This window comes from Lissotriton helveticus, chromosome 11, assembly GCF_964261635.1.
Source record: "Lissotriton helveticus chromosome 11, aLisHel1.1, whole genome shotgun sequence".
NCBI classification, from domain to species: domain Eukaryota; kingdom Metazoa; phylum Chordata; class Amphibia; order Caudata; family Salamandridae; genus Lissotriton; species Lissotriton helveticus.
Genome location: NC_136072.1, coordinates 1,039,798,600 through 1,039,825,891, shown reverse-complemented (window position 1 = coordinate 1,039,825,891; position 27,292 = coordinate 1,039,798,600). Strand labels below are relative to the sequence as shown.

The following is a 27,292-nucleotide window of genomic DNA, read 5'->3' as shown; positions in this document are numbered from 1 at the left end:
TGTATATGCGTTAATCGTGATTTACATTTGGTTTGTTTTTTAAAGTAAGTGATTTGAATAAGCGAGAGGATAGACTCACGCACCGCTGGACAGCCGTGTCTGGGCACGTCTGGCCAGAAAGAGGCCCTTCTGCCTACAGCTCTCCAAGTACACCGTATATTTTGTCTCCATGGGTGGGCTCAGGCTGTGGGAATCCCCACACTCTCCTCCCAGGCCGCGGCTATCCAAGGTACCTCACGCTATAGACAGAAAATATGAGCCAGCGATGGCAGAGCACCTGTTGTCGTGCCTTGTCTAATACAGTGCACATAGCACCTACAGCCGACCATGGAGCACAGGATGCTAGGTACTGAATGCAGAGAACAGGCCCCAGACCTCCTCTGCAGTTCCATGAGCAAAGCCTTCAGTATGATCCCAAAGGAGAAGCCGAGGAAGACAACCCAGGAGGGATATCCGGTCTTCAGCTGGTGCTATCTTTATACCATCCAATATTCATGTTTCTCACTTGTTCTGCACCTAAAACATCCATTATTACAATTTAAAATACTAGGAGAATACTCTTGTTTTCCTGGGTGTTATCAAGTTTTGGAAGTATGTGCCTACCAGTCCCTCAATGCTGTATACGGTCTGGTAATACATGTTCAAGGAGGCCCTGTATGACGCAAAGCTGCCCTCAAAACCCTTCAGACAGAGCACAAAAATGGGCCTCGGCTCTTGATTGGGGATCTTAGACCAAGGTTGACTCTCCATTGAACGGTTTGACTTGCAGGGGAAGATGAGGAGCATCCCATTAGGAAAATGGAACATATCTGACCGATAGTGAGTTTAAGATCGTTTGTTCCATTTAACCTGCCATTTGGGGGTTAGTATAGCTTACTATGGTAGAGTAAGCAGCCACTGACTGACCTGGATAATACATACACCGAACCACCATGGAAAACACAGGGCCCTTAACCTGTAAAAACCGTCACGGCATGAAGCATGGGACTTGGGTCGTGTTTGGCCTCAGTAACAAATCTGAGGCGAAAAATGCCACCCCACCTCGTCCGTTTTGCTGATGTTTGCGTGTTTTTTCAAATGCGCCTTTTTTGTGAAATGACGGTCAACATTCTACCATACACACCTGGTTGTGGATTCGTCTAATAAAACATACTACTGTTTTTTATTTCGTTTTATAAGCATACTACTGTATTTTATTTCTTTAAAAAAGTGCACTATGCCAATCTCCGGAGGAACAGCTGGATGCCGATATTTTTGACAAGATACATTGAACTGTCCAGCAGCATTTATTTCCCACTAGACCACAATATATCTAATTAAAAAGCAATATGTTTCCAATATATTTTTTGTGCTACACGCAGGTCACTGGTTGTTTGGCCTTTCGCAAAATGCCCACTAGTGTTCATTGCAGGACCTTAAACAGAGGTTGATGCTAAAGCAATATGTTAGAAGAGACAACACACACGGGTGCTGGTAATGTGACAGGCTGGTTAGCAAAAATATAGAAACTACACAAGGAAAACAGTACCCTTTCTACAGCCAAACGTTGTGTACATTGCTCTTAGCATCATCACAGTCCCTTTAGGGTCTCTATCATTTTAATCCACACTAACAAGATCTTCACTCATTGGGTACATCAAACGCTCTCCTTTCTCCTTAGGCATATGTGTTCACTTGGGCGACATAGCTTAATAACACTGCCTAAGCCAATAGCTCTGGCTAAACACTTATATGGTCGCAAAGGCGAGGCCTATTGGCTATGCCAATGCTCGTTTAAAACTGCACGTTTTAACTGAAATTTTCATCTAACTATAATGTCCTTTTAACCTTTGGATTTTTTCAGTTCATATATACATACATATGTATGCACACAGATAAAGTTAAAAAGTGAGTTATGGTTTGGGATCAAACTACTCAAACCCCGAACATGACTCATAACTCATGCCACCCTCCATGTCACAGTGCTTGCTTTCCTGCATGTTCTTTTTTTCATTTGCTAAATTGGTGCTTTGAGCATGTGGGGTTGTACGAGTTTTGGCGTGTGTTGCATGTGCTGCTAATCATAGGTGGCAAATTTTTGTTTAAGCCAAAACCATAACTAACTTTTTTCCATTGAATTTTGTTAAGATTTACTTAACTTTTAGCTAAGCTGCACACAGACTCTAGCCATGTGCAACGTGAGCTGTGGCCAGGCCATGCTCCCAACTCGCTGGGGCCACCCAAAGTACATTCCCCAGAGATTTGGCTGTGCACTGTGTGGGTTAGTTGCCAGGCCATGCCCTGTGCTCAACAAGCCTTTCAGTCCAACACCCACCATCAACGGCCTGCCATGTACCCAATGCTATGCTCTGCACAGCCTTAATGCAGATTAAATAAGCAACGAGCAGATAGGGGAAGAAATAAAAAGGTCAAAAGCGAGCAGAAAAAAAGCCTCAAGCATTTGCAACGCAATAGGTCTCGCATTTACGCAAGTTTAAGCTATTGGAGTAGTAAATGGCAATGCCTTCTATTTAAATTTCAAAAGCTTAAACAAAAATAAAAGGCATTGTCATATGCAATGTCAATAGTTCAAACTTGCGTAAATGCAAGACCTATTGCATTGCAAATGCTTGGTTCGGTAAAAGTGCCTGCCTTTCACCACAACGGTACCAAGCCGCCCGTGACGTGCCTAGCTCTAGCCCCGCCTGTGCCCCTCACGCAGAAGAAAATAGCGAATTAATTAAATAACCAAGCGCGGCCACTAAAGTGAGTGGACCGTGCTGAAAATTAGATTAAATGAGCAAGCGCAGCCGCTTAAGTTAAAGTGGACCACGCTGAAAAGAAAGAAAAAAAATAGTGCTGTTAGCCATGATAAAGCAGACCGTGTAGCATGACCAGTAAAGGGTCCAGTCCTTATGGGCGGTAACAAATAGAGACATGGCGGTACCAAGGAGGGACTCAAAAGCCTATTTACCAATCAGAAGCCAGCATTTAAGGACAATGACACAAAGCCAATGAGATATGGGGGGAGAGTGGACGACGAGGCTTCAACAGCATACCCTACTACAGCATAGCATGCCTCGCAAAGCGAGCAGCGCATGCACGCTGCCGCTAGGCTCAACCTCTAAAATGGAGCATAAAACAAGTAAAGGAGACACTAAATTAAGACAGCACAGGGTAGTGGACTACGAGCAAGCTGGATTGGAGATCTGTCGCAGGTGGAGCTGGCACGATGACCTGCTCAATGGGGTCGCATTGCGGCCTCCATTAAGTAGGCCCTTGGTGGCGAGGGCAACAGTGGGAATAAGGCAACCGTTGGCAGAAAGAGGCAAAATATAGGTCAGAAACGAACAGAAAGAGGCAAAATAAAGGTCATAAGTGAGCAGAAAAAGAAGGCAGAAAGCGATCAGAGGAGGCACAAACCAAAGGCAGAGGGTTGCAGACTGCAAGCAAGCTGGACAAGAGAACTGTCAAGGGGGGAGCTGGCACAAGAAACCCCTCGATGAGATTGCACTGTGGCCTCCATTAAGTAGGTCCTGGGAGGAGGGAGGGGTTGCTGGGTGGTGAGAGCAGGGAAGAAACAAGCAGAAACAGGCAGAATAAAGAGCAGAAACAGGCAAAATAGAAGTCCGCAAAATTAAGGTCAGAAATGAGCATTAATGGCAACATAAAAGGAGGCAAAAAAGGGCAGAAAAGAAGGCAGCAAAACGAGCAGGAAAGGCACAAACCGAAGGCAGCAGAGGGTAGTGGACTGTGGGCAAGCTGAACAGAATATATATATTTCCAAACATAAGAGTTGCCCCCAAGGAAGAGCCTCCAGGTACGTTTGTGTTGCACCAATTTAATAAAAATGCAGCAGTCACAATTGTTGAAGAACTGGCTTCTTTCATCGTGCACCATACGCGTTTCAGGTTTTCCCCTTCTTCAGTGGCGTTAAGTTGTGGCAATATTGAGGCAGAATGTGCTGCTAATCCTACTTATCGACCAGTCCCCAGTGGGCGTGGCCCCCCTCCTGTGGCCTTCTAATCAATGTGGTAGCATTGAGTAGATATACATACAATTAAAATATATCCTAAATATTATCAGTTTCGACGAAAAAGGAAAAGAGGGAGGAACTGAAATTCGAACAATTACATATGATTACGCAATATTTTCCCTAGTTTCTTATACCCTACTTAGAATTCATTTCCATCACCCAACTTTTCGGGGGTGAACTACTCTCTTAAATTTAATAGAATTCCTTCAGGGGTTCAGTTTGGAACATTTAGTATGCTTGCCATATATTTTATTTTCATCATGCCCTGTATGGGCTTTTTTCGCAGCAGTGAAATCCTATACTATGCAATGTCAACGAGCACAACCAGAAAAAGTTAGTTATTTTACAAAATATCTTATTGGTTGTGCCAAAGCTTCTCCTTTCATTTCCTATCCATTTATTTTCTATTTAGCCTACATGGACCCACATCTCCTCCTCATTGTTTAATCCTCTTGGGGCCTTGCTCCGCAGTTTAATGATGTATTTGGGTTCTAGGGTGCGTAATCTTTTCACCCTGTCCCCACCTCTCAGATTTTTCTACTTGCTCCAGGCAGAAGAATTTTAGTAGATTACTGTTGCTGTGATGCACGAGTTCAAAATGTCAGGCAACCGGATAAATTTGATCCTTGTTATTAATTGCCTGAAGATGCTCCAAGACCCTTTACTTCGTGGGGTGGATCGTACTACCCACGTACTGTTTGCCACATGGGCACTTTAAACAGAAAACTGTATGGTCTGAATTGCAGCGAAGAAACTTTGATATTATAGTCTTGGATTTCTTGCCCAGTATCAAGTATTCCTTTACCTTACTGCTATTTCTGCAGGGCTTACATCTCATGCAAGGATAAAGCCCCTTGATTGGATTAAGTTGTCTTGGTTTCACTTTATAGTGACTCCTAACCAAAAGGTCTTTTAATGATGTTCCTCTTCTGTAGGTCACTAAAGGTTTATCTGACATCAGTTCCCCTATTACACTGTCTGATTTGAACATCCGCCAATTCCTTCTCAGGATTTGGAATACTTCTGATGATTTCTCAGTGTAATCTGCGATTCATCTGATTTTCGTCTCTTGTTTCATGCTGTTCTCCTCTGTCAATTAAGAGTTGGCCCCGCTGTACCTCACTACAACTAGATTCTACTTTATTTAGATTCCCCCTGCAGTACCCTCTTCTGAGAAATCTGTTTAGCTGTTTCTTAGCTTTTTTATATTCGCATGTTGTGGAACAATTCAGTTTCATCCTCAGAAACTCCCCCAAGGGGATGTTGTTAATCACGCTTCTGGGATGATAGCTGCCAGCATGCAGGATTGAACTTCCTGCGGTAGGTTTACGATGAAGTGATGTTTCGAGGGTATCCTTCTCTACATATACACTCAGGTCCAAATATCCCACCTCTTTTTTGCTGATACAACTGGTAAATTGCAGATTCAAATAATTCTCATTTAGAGCCTTTATATAATTCTCTGCTTCACTCTGTGGACCCCGCAAAATGGTGAAAAGATATTCAATATAGCATGTCCATGGAGGCATATTGTCCACCCATCCCTCATTAGTACCCACTCAGGCCACGCGCTTCACCCACCAGCCCACAAAAAGATTTGCGTAGCTGGGAGCAAAGCATATTCCCATGGCGGTACCCTGCTTTTGTACATACAGTTGGCCTGCAAAAGTAAAGATGTTATTATTGAGACAGAACCAAGACAAATCAATTAACATTTGATTATGATCTCGAAACTTGAGGGGTCGTTTTTGTAGAAAACAATTTGATGGCTTCCAAGCCTTTTTTGTGATCAATACATGTGTATAAGCTTGTGATGTCTAAAGTTATTAGAAGCATATCTGTCTCTTGTTCTTTGGTTAGATTACTTTCCATTGAATCTCTTTTCTTGTAATTTTTTCAGGTCTTCAATTACAGTCTCTTGAAATGTATCTATCCTATCATGTGGTGTCCGTGGGATTGTTTTTGATTTTACCCTCCGATTACTCTTGCAGCTCTTCTGTGCTATGCGTGTTTCTTCGAGCATTCGCGTTGTGCCACCTTCAATGTCTCTTTGGAATTTTGACTCATTGTCCAATTCATGGAGAGTCCATAAGGTCTCTAAATCTGCCCCCATGAGTTGAACCAAGGGCTCTATTCCTTCCATTTGTGTACCTTCTCTACTTCTAGGGTTCAGTACATGTATTTTCATTAACTTGATTTTACGTACGCATTTATAAACGTCTATACGTGTCTGTGTGTAGTTGAATTCGGGAGTTGGGCAGAAAGTTAATCCCAATTGCAGTACTTTGATCTCCTTGTCAGTCAACACACAATCTGATAGGTTGAGTACTGTTTATTTGCTTTCATTTAGTTCCATCTTCCTCCCAGTTTGCTTTGTGTCATAACCGGTGTGGAGCGTTCGCTTCCTGCCTTTTTTGCCCCTTATTGTCCTCCTGCTCTCCTTTTTTTACAGTGGGTGTGTTCTCTGTGCAGGTCGTGGTCTTATTCCTCGAATTAATTCGTACTCCTGAAAAAAAGTTGTCGCTTTATTCAGTGTCCCACCTGATTGCTATCCTTCTGAAACCTCCACCTCTGATGGAGGTGTCCGGTTGCGACTGTGCCTTCTGTTTTGTTGATTTTAATTGTTTTCTGGGGCAATCTTACTTTTTGGCGAACGTTCGTATCCGCCCGCTCTCAGTCACGTTCGTCGCGCAAGAACAATAAATATAATATAGTGATCAAAACTGTAAATATGATCGAATCGGTTTGCCACACAGTAACGTATAAAATGACTAATCCAGGATGTCTGCCACTTACAAAGAATTGTTTTGCACTAAGACACTTTCTATATCACTGACTTCCGGTCAGTTTGTACAGCACAACTTTATTTTTAATTTTTTATTAATCTTTATTCATTTCAACAATAGAATCACATACATTTTCCATATGACATTCCGAATAAATCGCTGAATAGGTCATCACAGTGGCTAAGGAAAGAATAATTACAATCACAATATTCCAATATCCCACTCTCCACCATGCTGCATTTCCAGTTCCACCGATGGGGAAATACATAGATTACCACGATATACATTCCGTTTGCCCCATTTCCTATCCCATTTCTTCGAACACCCTTGTGACTTGAAAAATTCAGTCTCTTCAATCATGCACTTATCGAACTATTTCACCCACACTCGGGGAGAAGGTGTGTGTCGCTGACCAACCTTTCGCAATTTCCTGCTTAACAAGGGTACAGCCTAATGTAGTTTGTTAGTCCACCTCTGTAAGGTCAGTCGGTGCCCAAATGTTAAGAAGACCTAGTCTCTGTGTAAGGATGATTTCTTTTCCCAAGGCATTCTGGATACGAGTTGTGGCCCCCTCCCATATTTGCCGCAACTCAGGGTATTTCCAAATTGTGTGATAGAAGGTAGCAGGTTGTTGGCAGCCCCCAAGGCAGAGTGCATGTAGTCTAGCGCCGATCTTCGGCAAGGTAACCCCGGTCATGTACGATCTAGTCTAGCGCCGATCTTCGCCAAGGTAACCCGTCATGTATGATCTATGTAAGATTCTGAGTTGTATCAGTCTGAAGCGGAGTGTGATAGCTGCTTCTCTGGGGGATAATAATGCCGTTTGCCAGTCCTCATTGTCAATGGGTCTCTGCCACCGCTCTTTAAGTTTGTAGAATATGTCAAGTAGGTTATTGCATAGCTTCTTATAAGTTAGTGATATGGCTTTTGAGTGTAGCGGCCCGTCGAGCAGTCGCTCTTCTAACGGTGACGACTCCGGTATGTCCGTGAGATCGGGTAAAGCAGTGGTAAGGGCGTGTCTAACTTGCAGATATCTGAATATTTCCCCTTGGGCCATTTCGGATTTCTCCCTAAGCTCCTCGAATCTAAGGACCGAACCTTTGATAATCAAATCCCCGACAGTGGAAATCCTTTTAGTATCCTATCCCACTTATCAAAGCCAGGTTGGTGACACAGGTGTCCCAATCTCTGGGTATACCACAGGGACGTGACTTTTGTAATTACATTTGACCACCCCAGATGGGAATTTGCCTGATGCCAAATAGTTTTAGCGTGAGAGGTGGGCCCAAAATATCGCCTTTTGCTAACTTTTGAATATAGTGCCCCCAAGTATCAAGTTCGTCCAGTTTGATACCTGTCCAGTAGATAAGCAGGGTTGATAGGGGAGCGATATATCCAGTGATTTACTACCACTAATTGCGACGCCCAATAAAAAGCCTATGGTCTGGGAGGGCAATGCCCCAGTCATACCACCCCTTCGTCAACTCTTTCATCGCAATACGAGGAGCTCCCCCATTCCATAGCAGCACCTCTCTCTCTCTCTACCTTCCTCGCTCTACTCCCGAGAAGTAGGCATCTGGGACCCGATGTGGGCAATCTTGAAGGATGTAGAGAAAGCGTGGGAGGGCCATCATCTTAAAAAGGGCAGCTTGGCCCACCAACGAAAGAGGCAGAGATCTGAAATGTTTCACATCCGCTCGCAGCCGGGCTAGCGGTGGTGCTAGATTACGGTCATAAAAAAGGGTGGGATCTGAGGTTACCTATATTCCCAGATAAGAAAAGCCATCTGTGGCCACTTCCACATTGTAGCCCGCAGGGAGTAGCGGTACCGGACCACGGAGCACAAATAATACAGACTTGTTCCAGTTTATGGCAAAACAGGAGTATTTCCCAAAATTTGTGAAGATATTTAACACCCCATGAATTTATCTATATGGGGAGGTCAGGTAAAGTAGGATGTCACCGGCATAGAGGGATATACGGTCATCATGACCCTTCGCCCATTTCAAGCCCCTCACCATTACATCTCGCCGTACCCAAGCAGCCAACGGTTTTAACATAAGGGAAAAAAAATCAGTGGGGCTATAGAATAACCCTGTTGGGTGCCCCTTTTTAACGTGAATATTCGAGATGTGTAGTTGTTCACTCGCACTTGGCCCTATACATCCTTATAGAGCTGCAATTGCACCCATCCCAGAAACTTCGGGCCAAAGACCATCTTCTTCAGGACCTCGAATAGGTATGGCCACTCGATAGAATCAAACCCCATGGAGGCATCTAGGGACAGCACCACTCCATCCTCTTCCATGTATTCTTGGCGTGCGAGCACACTGTGCAGGCGCCAAATGTTAAGTGCTGTGTTCCTCCCTGGCATAAATCCAGATTGGTCTGGGTAGACCAAGGATGAGATGACCGTGACCATCCGTGAGGCAAGTACTTTTGCTAGAATATTAGTTTCTATATTAATTAGCGAAATCGTTCTATAGAAACCGCAATTATCAGCGAGCTTCCCTGGCTTACGAATCACAACTATGGATGCCAGGCGTTGATCATTTGGCAGAATCCCCTGCTCGTAACTTTCATTACACATGGCCGGTAGGTGTGGGGCAACCATTTTTAAAAATTCGATGGGAGTCCCGTTTGGTCCCATCGCCTTCCCCGATTTGATACTACTTATGGCCTTTTAGATAGCACAATTTTATTTAAAAGCACGTAATTCAAATGAATTGTTGACACTGAAGAAGGCAGTAACGCCAAAACGCGTATGTCAATCGGACACGAAGAATAAAATAATTAATTAAAAAGATTTCTCCAGAGTGCTTTTTTATGGAAAAGTGCTTACCAGATTGGGGAATTTCGGTCAAGAAATTGTTCACGCAAACCGTGCGGTGAGCAGCACCCGTAGCGTGAGGAGCGACGGCTGGTGGATTGGAGTGTGGTACACACACAGCCACCCCCCCTGTTGATTACTTCAAAACCACACTGAATTTAAATACAACCTAAAATGGTGTGCTTCAACTAAAAATACTAATGACCAAAATCAGATGTTTAGAGTCACTGAAGAACAGCTTTGAGAATCTGCAAATGAAAACCTTGGTAATTACAGTAGGAGGATTAGGTACCTCAAATACAATATTACAAGGTTATTTTGCAACCACGACAAGCATAACCCAGAAGAATGTTTCCATTCAACGGAAACTGTGCTCCGCAATTAGTAGTGATGTACCACACCCACATATGACTCACTTAACTGGAATCTTATGAGTTGCAGTTGTTACTGCTGTATGTTCAAACAAATATTCTAGATTTTACCGCGCTGCATCACTGATCACATCTTTCTTTTCTAATGAATGCATTTATTTAAAATAGTAAATAAGTGCTTCTGAATCATCACGCTGTGGGTGGGGGCAAGAGGGGGAGAAACGAGCAGAGGAAAATATAAACCATAATAAAGGAACGACTCACCAAGTTCTTTCACTATTTTGTAGTAACGAACTTGTTGCAGAACATCTAAGTTCTTACCTTACCTAAATGTAGGTTGTCAAAGAAGATGTAGTCCTTAGAGTTTAAGGCTAGGGGGCACAATCAAGTACGCAATGGTGTTGCAGAAGCTATAACACTGACTGGGGGAGGGGTATGAAAAGGTGTGTCTTGTCGTCCATGTGGAGCCGGAGTTTAAGATGTTCCATGGGGTGGTGGTTGTCGAACACTGCATGGTCTCTTTGTGGAGGACGGCTGTTGCTCCTCCCGGCTCGTTGGTGCTGTCCTGGTGAGTGATTTTATATTTGCCGGGGTCACTAGGGCAATGTCTGGGGTGGGTATGAGGTTGAGCCATGTCTCTGAGCTTAACCACGGCGGCAATTCCACTGCTGTGCGGCGGTTTAGCGGAGTGTGCGGGGCCGCGTCGGCCAACGGACGTGCGCAGCACTACAGAGGTAGTGTTTGCAACGGCCGTTGGCCGACGAATGCATGGAAGGGGCTGTGTGGGAGGGTGGCGATGAGGTCCCATTATGCTTGCAGAGTGAGCGTGTGTGGAGAAGGGTGCATGCAGGTTGGTGTGTTTTGCGTGAGAGCACGTGTGAAGAGAGAGAGAGAGAGAGAGAGAGGCGCGCGAGAGAGAGAGAGAGAGAGAGGCGCGCGAGAGAGAGAGAGAGGCGCGAGAGAGAGAGAGAGAGGCGCGCGAGAGAGAGAGAGAGAGAGAGGCGCGCGAGAGAGAGAGAGAGAGAGAGAGAGAGAGAGAGGCGCGCGAGAGAGAGAGAGAGAGGCGCGCGAGAGAGAGAGAGAGAGAGAGAGGCGCGCGAGAGAGAGAGAGAGAGGCGCGCGAGAGAGAGAGAGAGAGAGAGGCGCGCGAGAGAGAGAGAGAGGTGCGCGAGAGAGAGAGAGAGAGGTGCGCGAGAGAGAGAGAGAGAGAGGTGCGCGAGAGAGAGAGAGAGAGAGGTGCGCGAGAGAGAGAGAGAGAGAGAGGTGCGCGAGAGAGAGAGAGAGAGAGGTGCGCGAGAGGAGAGAGAGAGAGAGGTGCGCGAGAGAGAGAGAGAGAGAGAGAGAGAGAGAGAGAGAGAGAGAGGTGCGCGAGAGAGAGAGAGAGAGAGAGAGAGAGAGACACGCAGGCGCGAGAGAGAGGCGCGCGAGAGAGAGGCGCGCGAGAGAGAGGCGCGCGAGAGAGAGGCGCGCGAGAGAGAGGCGCGCGAGAGAGAGGCGCGCGAGAGAGAGGCGCGCGAGAGAGAGGCGCGCGAGAGAGAGGCGCGCGAGAGAGAGGCGCGCGAGAGAGAGCGAGAGAGAGACACAATGAGGTCCCATTATTCAATGGAATGCTTGCGCAGTGAGCGTGTGTGGAGAAGGGCGCATGCAGGTTGGTGTTTTTTGCTCAGGTGGGGCGTGTATGTGTGCACGAGGTGGCAATGAGGTCCCATAACTCCAATGGAATGCTTGCACAGTGAGCGTGTGTGGAGAAGGGTGCATGCAGGCTCTGTTTTTTGCTTGGGTGGGTGGTGTGGTGGGTGCAGGTAAAAGGTCCTACTGATGCATGTGGTTCAGTGCTGTGGCAGTGTTTGATGCGCGTCCGGGTTCAAGGGCGTAGAGCTCGGTGATGGTGTATCTTCAGGGGGGGACAAGGGAGTGGGCAGGCCAGGGGTTGTGCCGCTGGGTGTGATCCAGGTGTGGACGTGCTCGTCTTTAGTGTTGGGGGTGGGCGGAGCTTCTGTTGGCAGGAAGAACAGAGTGGAAAACCCCGGTCGGGAAAACCTCAGCAGGAAAACCCGGGCAGCTGCGGTGTCACTAGATCAGTCTGGCACTAGCAGGAACTGGCAAGCTAGGTGTACATGTGCCTACCATATCACAAGTACTTCAGCCGTAACCATGAGCCTTTGCTTCAATTACAGTACAAAGCACAAAACTCCAAGAACCATTTATAGACCAGTCTTTATGATTTTCAGATTACAAACATTAACCGGTAACCATTAAATATTTCAAAATGACAAGCTAGATTTAACCACCAAATTCGGCTTTTACAATTTACAACAGGCTCCGCAATCGAGAAACCCTCCCCAAAGATGGCCAGGAGTCAAGCGAAACTATCGAGAAACAATCTTAAAATAACAATCATCGGTGAGGCAGGTAAAGCTTGGCCGCATTAAGCGAAGACCGGCTGTGCCAGTGAGGACAGCAAGCCTGTGGCAATCACATGTATACAAGCTACCTTGGTGAATAGCCTAAAACAATTATACACTAGTTCTTTTTATACATATGGTTATTAATTTTCTGTGCACAATCAAACTATATATAAAATGTTTATATGTATGACCAGTTGAACAATCAATTTCATATATCAATGTATATAATGTTTGGTAATTGTGTGTCAACTTTACAAATGATCAAGTAAAAACACTGCAAAGAAATAGCAAGTCGCCAAAAGAAGGAAAAGGGTCTGCTTGAAAAGCAAAATATAGACTCTAGATTGTGCACCACCAGAGTAAATATAGTGGTAAAAGAGGGTATACACCAAAAAATGTGTGCTTTAAATATGCAGAAGATTAATCGTGCTTAAGGTAATTATACAGAGCTAAAAACTCAAAAAAAGGAAATTAAACGCACAAAACAACTATTCATTGAATTTAAAACCAACAAGTCCACATGACTGTCCGAAGATGGTCTTTTAGATGCAGACTTCATCCAGCGGGGGCATGAGACCAGAGAATAGCAATAACTCAAAGATCAATCTGGGAATTGTCACGTGCTTGCCATCTTCATGGGAAAAACAATTTGTTCTCCAACGAACATGCTCTGTCAATGTCTCTAGAAAGGGGGTTAAAATTTGAAATGTAACCCAGTAATTTTATGTGGAGGTGAATGCTAGTAATTAAAACAGCAGCTGGAAGTGTGTGGCAGAAGCCCTTCTAGCAGGCATAGACTAAGTCAGGTGATGGTGAAGGTTTGATGGATAAATGCGCACAATTAGTGTCCCAGGTTTATGGCATTCTCCTGCTAGAAGCTCTCCAGCTCACCATAAAATGTATTAATCTTAAGTAGGTTAATACACCACTTATGAAAAGTAACAAGGTAGAAGTTTTTCTTGCCCGGTTGTAAACGGAGCCACATAAAGCTGCCAATCATTTGAGAAAACCAGGAATCGGATTAAGAGTGTATGTATGGAGATGGTACCAACACCAGTAGATGGCATGGACAAACTCATCTTGCTGTAATGGACTACCGTTGTGATAAGTTGGCTGCACCTGTCTCATTAACGGCAATACCCTATGTCTAGCACAGACTGGTTTGCGGCAATACGGGAGCCCAGTGCTGGAATGAAAACACTGATCAAAGGCTTAATGCAGAAATGCCTGAGATGAGGAAAAATGCAAAAATCCTCCCCCTTTTAAAAAAACCTACGGCTGATCCCTTGGTCACCAGCAATTATAGGCCAATATATTTACTCCCTTATTTCTCTAAAGTCCCGGAGAGCTATGTCAATTCGGTGACCACGGACTATGGTAAAGCCAACCTCCTCCTCAACCCTAGCCAATCGGGCTTCAGAGCCAACTTTAGCACGGAGACTGCCATCCTGAAGTCGTGGATACTATTAAAATCACTCTAAACAAGGGCACAGGGCCGCTCTGGTGCTGCTGGATCTCTCCGCGGCCTTCGATACCGTGCCCCATAGCGAACTTTTACGAAGGCTCCAAAAGGGCGGGATCGGAGGCACAGTGTTGAGATGGTTTGCTTCTTTTCTGAATAACCACCAGCAATCTATCTGGTGCCCGCCTTTCTCGGCACCCATTTCCCCTATGAATGTGGGGGTCCCTCAGGGCTCAATTCTTAGTCCCACTCTGATCATTGTTTACATGGCACCTTTAGCGCATCTCGCAGAGAACTGTGGGGCTAAGATAGTGTCATACGCGGATGACACACAATTACTGTTCACCTGTGGGAAGAGCTCTGAATTCAACAGTTTGGAAATAAACATGTTTATCTGAGGTTTTCCATTGGCTCAGGATAAACCAACTGAAGTGCAACCCTAAGAAGTCAGAGATAATGTTCTTTGGCTCTCGGTCCTGTGATCTCTGGCATCATTGGTGGCCGCAAGACATGTCCCCTCCCACCGCAGCTGTCCAGACCGTAAAGAATTTGGGTGTCAAATTTGATAACTCTCTCTCAAGGAAGGCCCAAATTCATTCAGTGGCCGGGACCTGTTTTGGGATGCTGCGGAACTTTCTGCCTCTTCTCCCAGTCCCCCACCGAAGACGATAGTTCAAGCCCTGGTGGTGTCGAGATTGGATTATACAAATGCTCTCTATCTAGGCCTTCCTGAATCTCTACTTTGCCGCCTCCAGGTGATCCAAAATGTGGCGGCCCAAGCTATTTTCCTGGCTCGGACGAGAACCCATTCCACACCTCTTCAAGCATCCCTGCACAGGCTACCCATTAGGAAACTGATCACCTTTAAATCATTGGTGCTGGTTTTTAAGGGCTTTCATAAAATTGGTGCCCCTTACCTTGGCAATAGACTGTAACACTATATTCTGGTCGAACTCTGAGGTCATCGGCCCAGTCGCTGATCATCACCCCACGTATCCAGATTTCTCAGAGGGGTGGCAGATCCTTCCAAGTGAGGGCTTCTAGCCTCTGGAATGACCTGCCTCTTGCGTTGAGGAAATCCCAGATCTCCTCACTTTCAGACGGAAATTTAAAAAAAACTGCACCCCTCCACAAAATCGAGGTACTCCTCGTCCAACCTGTGGCAGCCTCCCGATCACCTGCAGCGGCTCCCTATGATGCTCATTTGGACACAAAGCTGTGTTTTTCTACTTGGGTCCCCTCGATACTGATCGCCCTGGTCACAACCTCCCACCACCCCACCGCCTGCAAACAGTGAGAACAATCTGGTCCTCCTCAATGCTGGTCTGGTGCTAGGCACTGCCAAATCTTGGCCAGCACAGCAATTCGGGTGCCAACAGCAAGCCCCAAAGGCATCAGCATCCCAAAAGGTACCTATGGGAAATTGCTACTTTAAATATGAGCAAGCATGTTGATTGATGCCAGAATTCATGCTCATCTCAAATGGTGGCGAGTTGCGAATCTGCGGCTGTGAACGGTGCCAGGTGGCTTTGCAGAAAGGGGTTTCAACAACCTCTAGATTTGTTTTGTAAAGTGACTACACAAACTCGGAGGCTGATTTGTAGAAACGAAAACCCCATTTCATGCCCGATATCTTACCTGTACCTACAGACATGAATGATTGACCTACCCAAATACAGCTCAGCACTTACCTTACAACACCCACATTCGCCACACTCATTCCTGCTGTAATCCCTCTGTCTCACAGTACACACCATTTTACGATAAAATACTTTCCAACACTATCTTTCACCCATTCCCCTTCTCAACTTACCATACAAGGAAAATTCTCCACACATACTGAAATCCCACCTGGACAACTCTACTTCCGGTTCACTTTATCAGTACCTGCGCACATGACGACTAGTCTCACCTAATCCTACTTAGCCCCTACAAACATCACCCACCTCCATAAATCCTTCTGCGAATTAACGGGTCTCAAATTCACAATCTTACAATACAATACCTACACACACCAACTGCCAAGTCAATCAACCACCTCAAGAGGGCAACTGACTGCAGTCCCATTGCAGTCACTTCTTGCATACAAACAGAACATCTAGCTAATTCCACTCTCCCTATATCGGATCAAAAGCTTCAAACATCAATGACTAATCCCACCTAAAACCGCAAATTCCCTACAACACTCAAAGTACCAACTCACAGAATGCCAGACGAACACCTCAAAGCGAGATACTAGTCTATAAATAATACCAACGACAATCATCTTCCAATGACTAAAGCTCCAAGTGAACCTCATAGCAAGTTCTACTCCATCCATAGCCATATGCAACATATTCAAATATACTCATGTCGCAAAGTTTCATTAACACAGGTCAGGTGGTCGTAATTATTTAGTAATGGCCCCTATCTATTTAACTCCCTGCTGGACAAGGTCTGGGACAAAATAGATTTTAGGCTATTTTGCAAAAAAATTAAACACAAGACTTTTCAAACAGGCTTATAAAAGCAAGTAATTTTTTATCTCTCAGCCGACGGTGGTAAACGTGGACTCAAAGTTGGAAAACAAAACATGTTGCTGTCTGTCAGATTGGGATGGAAGAAAGCAAATCTTTGTAGCGTCTAGATCCACACATTCGTATGTAGGTTAGTCCTAGGTATCTATACCAGACCTAAGCAGCTCACATACCATTAAATACAATAGTGCAGACCGGCCTTCTTAGAACGAACCCAGCTGCGTGCAACTGGCCCTTACCTGGCACTGACACACAAGTCAATGCATGATTTACACAGCAAATGACAAGCAGGTTTTGCTGCTTACATGGCTGTTGTCAACGCTTACTTTACATATGTGGAGTCGAGGTTTCCAAGTACTACTAGAAAGCTAATAATTAAACCACTTTGTTGAGACCAAGTCAGTCCAGAAGAAAATTATGTGAGCAGACAAGCATATATCTTCAAGTATAAGACAGTTAAATAGCACAATAAGTTCAGTAATAAACCTTAAAAGGGGAAGGAATGCTCTCTCCACTGTCAGTCTCTAAAGCAGACCCTTACTGGAACGTGGTAACTGTGCAAATTATACAATTAGTAATTTGAAGTGCGGAACACCACACCTCAGATTGATGCTGCCTGAACAACATTTTCAACTGGACATACTAAATGGTTTGACTTAATACCAGTGCAAAAACGCTGCTTTAAAAAATAAATTAACAAACTTGCAAGCAACTAATCCAGGTTTCTACTTAATGAAACAATTAGGAGGATCTCCCTTTCGGCTGAACCACTGCCCTCAGATCATGAGTTCACTTACAGTGGACCCTAATGCAGACCATAGAGCATTCCTTGCCCATCACGTTCTAGTAACAGCATGCTCTCTGCCTATGGAACCCTTCGTATATAAGTAATGTTGTTCACTTTCAAAGACGATTTTCCTGGCATTGTGTAACGGGGTTACTGTTGGCCAATCCAACGGTACTTCTTTCATTGAACTCAAGAAGGAAGGGTTGCAGGGGGCATGGCCAAGTCGAGCAGCAAGATGGCCGCACAGTGAGGCGGCTCTGCCGGCAGAGCACATAATCCGTCCAATATCCGTGGCCTGGCTAACAATCTGTGACCTACCAACAGAGGAACTGCAAGACTTGCCCCCGCGCGGTCATCTGTGAGGCTCCAGACAGCGAAATTCAGTAGCGGACCTCAGATTTGGTTAGAGCATGGCGCGGCCTACCCCGGGCCGTGAAACAAAAGGCAGAGGCTTACAGTGGGACGTGCAGGAAAGTGACCGGAACTAGGCCACCGATCTAGCCGCCCACGTCTGAAACGCATGAAATACGGCAGTCACTGGGGGACAAGCGACCGAAATCGGCGAAGGAAAGAACGCCAAAATGGCAGCCCACTGATGCAGAGACTCTACTGTGGTTCGCAGAGCGACAACGAAATAGAGAGCACACGTCGCTTACGGTGAGTCACGGCGGCCGGCGGCTCCCTCTCCCCTCCCCTCCCACCGCCAGAAAACGACTGCAAACTATGTGTGGCGAGTGCGGGCGGAGGTGCGCAGCAACGACACGGCTGGCAGGAGCGAGACGGCCGATTGCAGCCCTGTGCCGAGACAAATGGCCCCATGACTAGCATGTGCAAGACAGCGCCTGAGAAACGTAAACCCTCATGCTGCACAAGGGAAAAGCCCACTACAACAGGCTGTACACGTTATCACAGTGACTCCTGTGCGTCCAACACATGCCGAATCAGCTAATAGCGACCTCTTCAAAATAAAATAAAACAAAATAAAAACAAACGAGAAAAAAGGTGAACAGCTACGATCCCACTGATCGTCCAAAGGCAGGCAAGGTAGACCCGCGGCTAAAGCGCTGAGAGACAGTGGGCAGAGACAGAAGACAAAAAACGTGAAGGGTCTCCCCAGGTCCTATATGGCAGGTAAAGGTAATGGTTTATCAGCGTGAGAAGACCCAAAAGTGAGGCACTGCAGGAGGTGCAATCCGGACACAACACAGTGCTGGAACCCACAAGAGTAGAGATGGAGATAGCAAAACCCCTCGATAGGAGACAGCCCAGGTGTCGATCAGCAGTGCACTCAAGATGCCTATACTGATGATTAGTGGCGGCGAAGATACCGGTGAGTGACGCATCTCAGGGTGAGAGCGACCGCTCAGACAACTTGGCAGTACTATATATGGTACATGTGACTGCCCCCGGGGGAGGTTGGTAGAGGACTGGCGGTGAAATCGCTGTGTTGTGGGATACTCACTGAACCTCCAAATGATAGTGAACTGTTTACAAGCCATACGCAGACTCGGAAGCGCTGCACACCGGAAATTCCATCTATAGGAAGGTCGAGAGCAGCGAATTGCATGCAACAGGACGGCCGACGACAGGTGTAAGATACTTGACACGAAGTGAGAGGGGCACACGTGGGAAACGTGAGTGCAGTACTGACTGGGCGCACTCCATCCGAACTTGCCGACCCACAATAGCTGAAACAGGCCACTACACTCGCAGGGCAATAGTACTAAGACAGTAGGAGAACCAACAACCACCATGGGGAAGGATGACAGTAAGCAAACTAAAATTTCCTTCGAAAAAAAGGTCAACACGCCTCCAAGACCCCACAACCGCTTCGCTCACCTTAGTTCCCGAGATGGAAATGGACTCATACCAAGACAATGACATCAGAGCAATGATGCGGGAGGTGCGAGGCAGCCTGAGAGCAATTGATACTAAATTGGATAACATGGTGGCGCGAATGGATCACATGTCCCAAAGAATAGACAAGCATGAGAGCCGGATAGACACACTGGAGCAACGAGTCTCGGAGTCGGAGGATCGACAGGAAACATCACAGGGCAACATGCTGTGTATGGAGAGGGTGCTTGAGGTAATAAAGGCCCGCAACGAAGATTTGGAAGCGAGGTCCAGAAGGAACAACGTCCGTATCACAGGGATACAGTAGTCAACCAAGATCCAAAACATGGAACGATACGTGGAAGAACTGCTCCGAGACCTCTGTGCAAAAGAACTTTCCCCGATGTTCCTGGTGGAATGAGCACATCGCTCTCTGGGCCCTAGACCAGCTCCGGAAGCCGCCCCCCCCCCCCCCTGGCTGATTTTAGTTCGCTTACTCAACTATAGAGACAGAGACACGGCGTTGAGTGGCCAGGGTAAAAGGGGACACTCAATATCAAGGGAATAAAATAACGCTTTACCCGGACTTTACTCAAGCTTGTACAGCTGTCGGCAAGGAGAGAATTCATGCCGGCCAAAAAACTACTTCAACAGACTGGCACGAAATACGCAATGATGTATCCGCTGTGAGTTCACAACAGACTGGCACGAAATACGCAATGATGTATCCGCTGTGAGTTCACACCGGAGGGAAGCTCATGTTTTTCACAGATGCCAGTGCTGGTTTGAAGTTCAGGAAACTAACATCAGGAGAGACACTTCGCCAACCACAAGCAACCAGATGAGTGACAATGACTGATAATGTAAATGGTGGGGGTCATATACGTAACGTTACCGGGGATGCCACCTGATAATTATGGATTTAAGCCAGAGCCACCCATATTCGCTCTGCCACCCTGTCCAAAAGTGACAGGGCAGATAGCAGGCAACCCCACTGGGGCCCCTTTGGGATAATTCCCCGCTACACTAAGTTTAAAGGGTTCCATTACAAAGGGTGTTGTTCAGCAAGGGATGCACAACCAGATTCGGGGGTGGGTGTGGGTGGGTGGGTGGGAAATGTTACTGTTTGTTGTAGTTGGTTGCAAGGCAACTCTGTTATTGGATTATGTTAACTTACTTACAGACAGCCACATACAGCTAGTACACTGAGAGGACATGCACATCAAGTACGACGTAGGCTCTACCAGTGGCCAAGGTCGAGACGGGGAAAGAATACAGTCAGGGACACTAAAAAGTTAAGTCTCACGCTACTGATGCACCCATCTGTCTCAAATAAATTGCCTCACTTGGAATGTACGAGGGCTAAACGATTACCCTAAGTCCCAGCTTGTACAATCTTACCTGTCCAGTGCACGGGATAGGCACCTCCTGGAGATGGCCAGCACTAAACAGTCAGCTGCTCACTGGAGCGCAGTTCACACTGCGGGCTGCTCAAACTACGCCTGTGGGGTAGCGACTCATTCGTAAAGGGATTCCCTGGCACACACGACAAGTAAGAAAAGATCCAGAGGGACAGTTTCTTCTCCTAAAGGGAACACTTTATCACAGATCATTAATTGTAGCAAATGTTTATGGTCGATCGTGGACAATCCTACATTTTTTCGCTACCTCTGGCACAAGATCCAAATAATGATGGGCTCAGCAATACTCTGGGGCGGGGATTTTAATATCACATTGCTGGCCCACATGGACAGGGAGAGAGCACCACGGGCCCACTACCTGCAGGCGACAGCGACACTACATAATATCGTACAGGACTACGACTTAGCTGACACCTTGCGAGCGCTCCACCCCGCACTACGAGAGGGAACCTACATCACACACCGTCAAGCCTGGTCCAGAATAGACTTCTGGCTCTTGACCAAAGATCTACAAGTCTGGGTACGGGACGCCACCCACCAAGTGAGGACACTATCGGACCATGCCCCAGTGGCCCTGGCCCTACTGATCCCACAGCCTTATCGACAGCCGTTCTCATGACGCCTACTCCCCAATGCCTTATTAGACACAGCCCTCGTGAGACCATTCGAACGCACATCCAAGAGTACTTTATGCACAACATAGGTTCAGTGACAACCGAGGGTGCTTTGTGGGAAGGGTTTAAAGTGGTAATCCGTGGACATTGCATAGCAGGTCAGTTGGGTGTCCTCCATGATCTAAGGAACAGTCTGAGTAGAAAAGGAATTGCATGACCTAGAAGCACAGTACTGCGCAACACCAACACCCTCCATTTTGGCTAACATAAGCACCACGCTGACGTCATATCAGGAAGAACCTGAGCGTGAAGTCAAATTCATACATAAACAGGCAACAGCGCGTAGGTACGGGGAGGGGGATAAACCGAGTAAAATAGTGGCCAATCTCCTGCACAAGCTCAGAGGCTCTCCCTTCATTACAGAATTGGCCAACACTGATGTTACAATGGCTCGCTCCCCGCCAGACATTTTGTCCACTATGAACAGCTTTTACGCGCAACTATATCAATCCACTTCCGACCCAGCAGAGGAAGTACTGCACGAATACTTTGATTCCATTGCACTAGTATGTTTCAACAGAGCCCACAGGGAGTACATGGAGGCACCCTTCACGGTAGAAGACGTCAGGCAGACCATAGGCGGTCTCCCAGTAGATAAGGCCCCAGGACCGGATGGCCTGACAGCCAGATTTTACAAGGAGTACGCGGATATTTTGGCACCTCCCCTTCTGGCAGTGTATCAATAAACCATTAAAGTTGGTTACCTGCCCACCTCAATGCGAGAAACCATTATTAGAATGGTCTTAAAACCGGACAAATATGATTCTTATAGCTCAATCTCACTAATAAATATAGATGCAAAGATGTTTGCCAAACTTTTAGCTACCCGAATGCAACCACTGCTTACCCGGATAATACTACCAAACTTGTCTACGTCCCACAATCTCCGGACATTATACGCCTTAATGCACTATCTGGCACCACACGTCCCGGCGATCGCGGCCTTGCTCGATGCCACCAAGGAAGTCGACCCTTGAAGTGGGGCTTCCTTTTCCCGTTGCTCCAACCGATAGGCCTCAGCCCCATCTTTATCCAACAGATAAAATGGCTAAACACCATGCCTACGGCGCACTTAAGGGTGAATGGTCTAATCTCTGAACTCATTGCTTACACCAGGGGAACAAGGCAAGGGTGCCCCCTATTGTTCGCCATCGCAACGGAGCCACTGACAGCACATGTCAGACAGCATCACACACCACGCAGCATTGGTTTCACAACACGAGGTCTGACAATCTAATTATACGCGGACGACATCACGCTATACATGACTGACCCTAAAGATAACCTAGCAACAATGACACGAGAACTGATTCGCTATGGGGAACTTTCAGGGGTGCGTATAAACTGGAGTAAATCGGTCATCATCCCATTGACATCCAGCACTCAGCCTTTTGAAACGGAGTACCCGAGTGGGCGACAGGGCCGACACAGTACTTGGGGATATGGATTAGTAATGACCTTAACAAACTATGGTCCTAAAACTATGGCAGAGTGGTAGACTTGATCACAGAGAGGGTACACCGCTGGAAGACGTTGCCCCATCTCTAGTGGGTTGCATCCGGCTGGCTAAAATGATCATCCTGTCCAAACTGTTGTATCTTTTTGTTAACATCCCCATCCCTCTAACACATTTCTTCAAAACATTGCGCTCCCTTATGATCGAATTGGTATGGCGGGGAGACAACCTAGGATAGCATGGAAGGTACTTACCCTACCCCAATCCCAGGGGGGCCTGGCCACCCCAGACTTTGCACTATATCTGGGAACCCATTTGTCAACTGGCTGAATACAGTGAACACAGACTACCTTTAACGCGCCTATCGGGTATAAATAATTTACTGCCACTTAGGGCCAAGATCTCATTGCCCCTAATCAAAGTGCAGACCGGTCATATGGAAGCATGCGACGGCCAATGTCGCAATGCTGTAATGTACTGCTGTTGATTAACATCCGCTATATGCTATAAAGAAATTGATGTACAAAAAACACCACAGATCCGATGCAGAGAATTGCCTAATGATTGTCTTGTTGTAATGTCATTGATGTTCTTATAAATGCCAATAAAAACAAATTTAAAAAAAAGAAGGGTTGCATTGTAGTTATTTTCTTGTAAGAGGGCCAGAGAAGGGGCAAGGGATATCAGTAGAGTAGGTGAGGACAACGGGGCAAGCAATGACAAGTGGGAGAGCAGACCGGTAGACAGGGCAAACAAAGACAGAAAGGAGGTATGGAGAAGAGGGCATACAAGATGTGCGACGGGGAGGTGAGGAGACAGACTACAAGTGTATGCAATTTTATGGAATGCTACAAGAAGAAAAAAAAGAAAAAAACACACACCGGAGTACTGGACCAAGAAGCAATACTTAGAACACGATCCAGGAGAGGGATAAACACATAGGAAGAGAAGCTGGCATGAGCTGAGCAAAGTAATTAGAGTAATGTCGCCAAATAATGGTAAGCAATGGGCAGGATCTAAGACGCCCCACCCCCACCCCCATCCCCCCCTCATTACACGAAATGTCTTGCAAGTGACAGCACATGCAAGGTCACAGGCGAGACTTAAAAGGATTCTGGGTCATGCTATCACTGAATATACACATACACAGATACATACACACATATATACATACACAGATACATACACACATATATACACACACACACACACACACACATACATACATACACATACATACACACACATACATACACATATACCAAAACTCCTCCCAAAAGAAAAAGCAGAGGCCAGAGGGGATTCCTAAGAGGACACTTTAATGCATTGGCACAACGATCAGTGGCGGCGAATGCATTTCGGCGTGGATAGTGCCTTCCTCAGCGCCCTGCACTGACTGGAGTCCTTCTATTTAATCCAATAGTCCTGCTTCTCTAAGTGCTGCTGAAAATATTGAGCTCCTCCCCAAGCGAAATCAGCTTACCTGTTGGAGGTCGCGGACCTTTAGATATACTCGAACTCCCAGATTGCAACCTGTTCATGCATCTAGGTTGGCGGTGTGGGGGGGTAATGCCATGATAGTACCGGCTTCAATGTCTATGCCGGCTCAGATGATGTGACTCATGATGCAATACCAAAGACCCAAAGCGCCTCCTCGGATCCCCTCGTACTGCACACATATATACACATATACATATACATATATATCACACATACACATATATAAATACACACACACACACACACACACACACACACACACACACATCTCTATATCTATATCAATCAACTCACTCTCTTCTTCGTTAAGAAGATCACCAGGGACACTGCAGGGCTTTTGCAGGTAATTTATTCAGGAAACATTGGCATGACCGGTTTCGGCTTGTGCCTCTCTCAAATGCCGTAGTCCGTAAACAGTGAAGACACCCACTCAGCAATTTATATCTAGCTCCTCCTTCCAAGTGGTGGCGGGCTCACCTGCAACCTATTGCCTCTGCTCGCATCAGTGTTGGGGACTACCAGTCCCAGAATACAGCGTGCTGGCAATACAATCGCAGGATGGTGGGGCTTCATTTTATCAAAACGAAACTTGTGGCCGCTCAAGTCCCAAACTTTCTGCCATAGCCTCGGAGGTGTCGCAACTGAAGGCTCAGACCAAGTACGGCGTCTTTCCGCACCCTCTGATCCCGATGGTTCCAGCTGCTGAAAGTTCCTCGGAGGTTTCTATGGCAGGCCGTGGAATTTTGCCGATCCTCGCTAACCCATCAGTTCTTTTCCAATTGTTACCACGGTCACTTGATGAAAGGGTCCCTCGTGCGCGTCATTGGAACCGAGATATAGATATAGATATATATCCTAGCCGCTTCTGCAAACGGCGTTTTTTTGACCACAGAATAACGGACCACCAAGCAGCAGGTAAGTATTCAGGAAGATTTATTATCTCTTCACACGGCTCTTTCTGGCATGATGCGTTTCGGTTAACAAGTAACCTTGATCACATGGCGACAATGCAATGCTCATTTTTTTCAGTCATTCTCACCACGTGGTGCTAAAAAGTGAAAACATCCTATTCATGACAATGTATCCGTCCACTTAAGTATGCAGTATAACATATACATCAACTTGTTATACATTCTTTATCGGTTTCAATATTCGGCAGTCCACAATATATTTCTGCATAAATGCAATGTTTATAACTGTGCAACATTATGCCAAAAATAATAAATAAATAATAAATGTGTAAAATCATTAAATTTACATAATTTATAAACTGTTAAAAACTCTAAAATTCATCACATTCTAGAATTTATATATACCAGCATGAATGTTCTAAAATCAAACTGCATTTGTGCAACATTACGCATTGGTTGTGCAAAACTCCTAAAGAAATAAAACTTTAGAGTTAAAAGAGATATCGGCATAAATGCCTATGAAACCAATTTTGTGCAAAATTACGCAATAACAGTGCAAAAATAAGGGGAAGAACCCTGCTGCATATGTGCAAATCTAGCAATAAGTGACTGTCCTTTAAAAAACAATAATTTGATGTATTGTACAACACTTGCATCTTATAAGTTTTACTAGGTTCTATGGTTAAGAATCCGATCCTGTGCAAAGAACCAACTTAGCTCATTAGATATAATATCATTGTCAGAAAAAGTGCTCAGTGCAAAAAGTGAAAAAATATAAGTGATATTTAAAAACAGGAATGAGAGATTTTTTATATATAGCATTTGCATTATTTCTTGATTAGTTGTGATTCATTTTAGACTTAGAAAATATATTTTACAAGAGTGTGTGCATATCCTCTGTGTTGTTTAATCCATTGGGAGCCTTGCTGTTAAGATTTAATATGTATTTTGTCTCCAGCTGCCTTAACAACTTTTCTCTGTCACCACCTCTTTTAGGTATCGGTAGCGAATCAATGACATAAGATAAACAATTAATGTTTTTTCCATGCATCGCCTTAAAATGTCTGGCTACCGGAAAGGTGGGATCACTGTTAATAATTGCTCTTATATGTTGTAAAATCCTCACGTGCACTGGTTTTATGGTACTTCCCACGTACCTGAGTCCACAAGTGCACGTGAGTATGTATACAGGGAATTCTGTGCGACAGTCCTAGTTGCCTTTAATCTTTTGTTCACATTTACTGAAAGGTGTGCTGTATTTAGTTGTGATTATGCCAAAGTTGCACGCCCGGCAGGTTGTGCATTTGTAGAAACCCTGTTTAGTTGGCAACCACATAGATGCAGGAGCCCCTGCTACTATTGGTTGTGATACATAGGCGGCCATGTTCTTGCATTTTCTAAAAGTTACCTGGGGTTTAACCGGAAGGTCCTCTTTTAAAATGCTGTCAGTTAATACAATTGGCCAACTCCTATTTAGTATAGCTCTTGTTTTACGCTCCTGCCTGCTGAACGTGGTAATCAGCCTAGGTGCCTCTTCCTTATTTCCAATTTCATTTACTGTCTCAGTGTCTATTGGTAATAGTTCTGCTCGGGGTCTCTCACTGGCTTTGGCCGTGGCCCTGGTAAGCATATCCTCTGCGTAACCCCTGGCTCGCATCCTCTCTCTCAAATTCTTCGTGTTACCAAAAGAATTACAGCACTCACGGGGGGGGCGTTTTGCGAACTTCATTATTTCTTGCTGAACAGACGCGTTTCGGCGTCGAGCCTTCTTCGGTGTTCATGACACCTTGAAGATGGCACGCCAAAGTTTCCTGATTACATGAATGGAGATCAAGAAGGGACAAAACCCCCTAAGCAAACAGTGAGCGCCATGTTGGAATTCCCAAGCGTGTATACACAAAGCACATCAGCAATAAAATATCACATACATTCTCGTGCTGGTGTCAACCTAATACAGCCAATTACCGGCAAAAGTATTTTTACAAAGGGGTAAAGTAAACAAGATGTCGCCGTGGATCGGCATTGTGTCCCTTAGTTGCAAGAAAACGAAATCAGAGAGGGACACATCCCCCTTAGCAAACAGAGAGCCCCATATTTAAATACGTAAGCGCACATACACAAAGCATATCAGCAATACAATATCGCATACACGCTTTTGCTGGTATCAATATAATACAGTCAATTACCGAACACCATGCCACCCCAGTTTAGACCCAGCCATATGCAAATCAGTCTTGACCCTTTTCCTTATGGGAACAGTCCAACCCAAACTGCCAAGCCAGGTCCTCCCTGGACCAGATACAAGCATCATGGGACCGG

The 27,292-nt window shown here is 45.7% G+C and overlaps 1 protein-coding gene across 1 annotated transcript in view; it reads right to left on the bottom strand.

Moving 5' to 3' along the window:
* Positions 1 to 27,292, bottom strand: part of PPTC7 (protein phosphatase targeting COQ7) — a 165,728-nt gene that overhangs the window by 114,319 nt on the left and 24,117 nt on the right. The window lies entirely within an intron of this gene.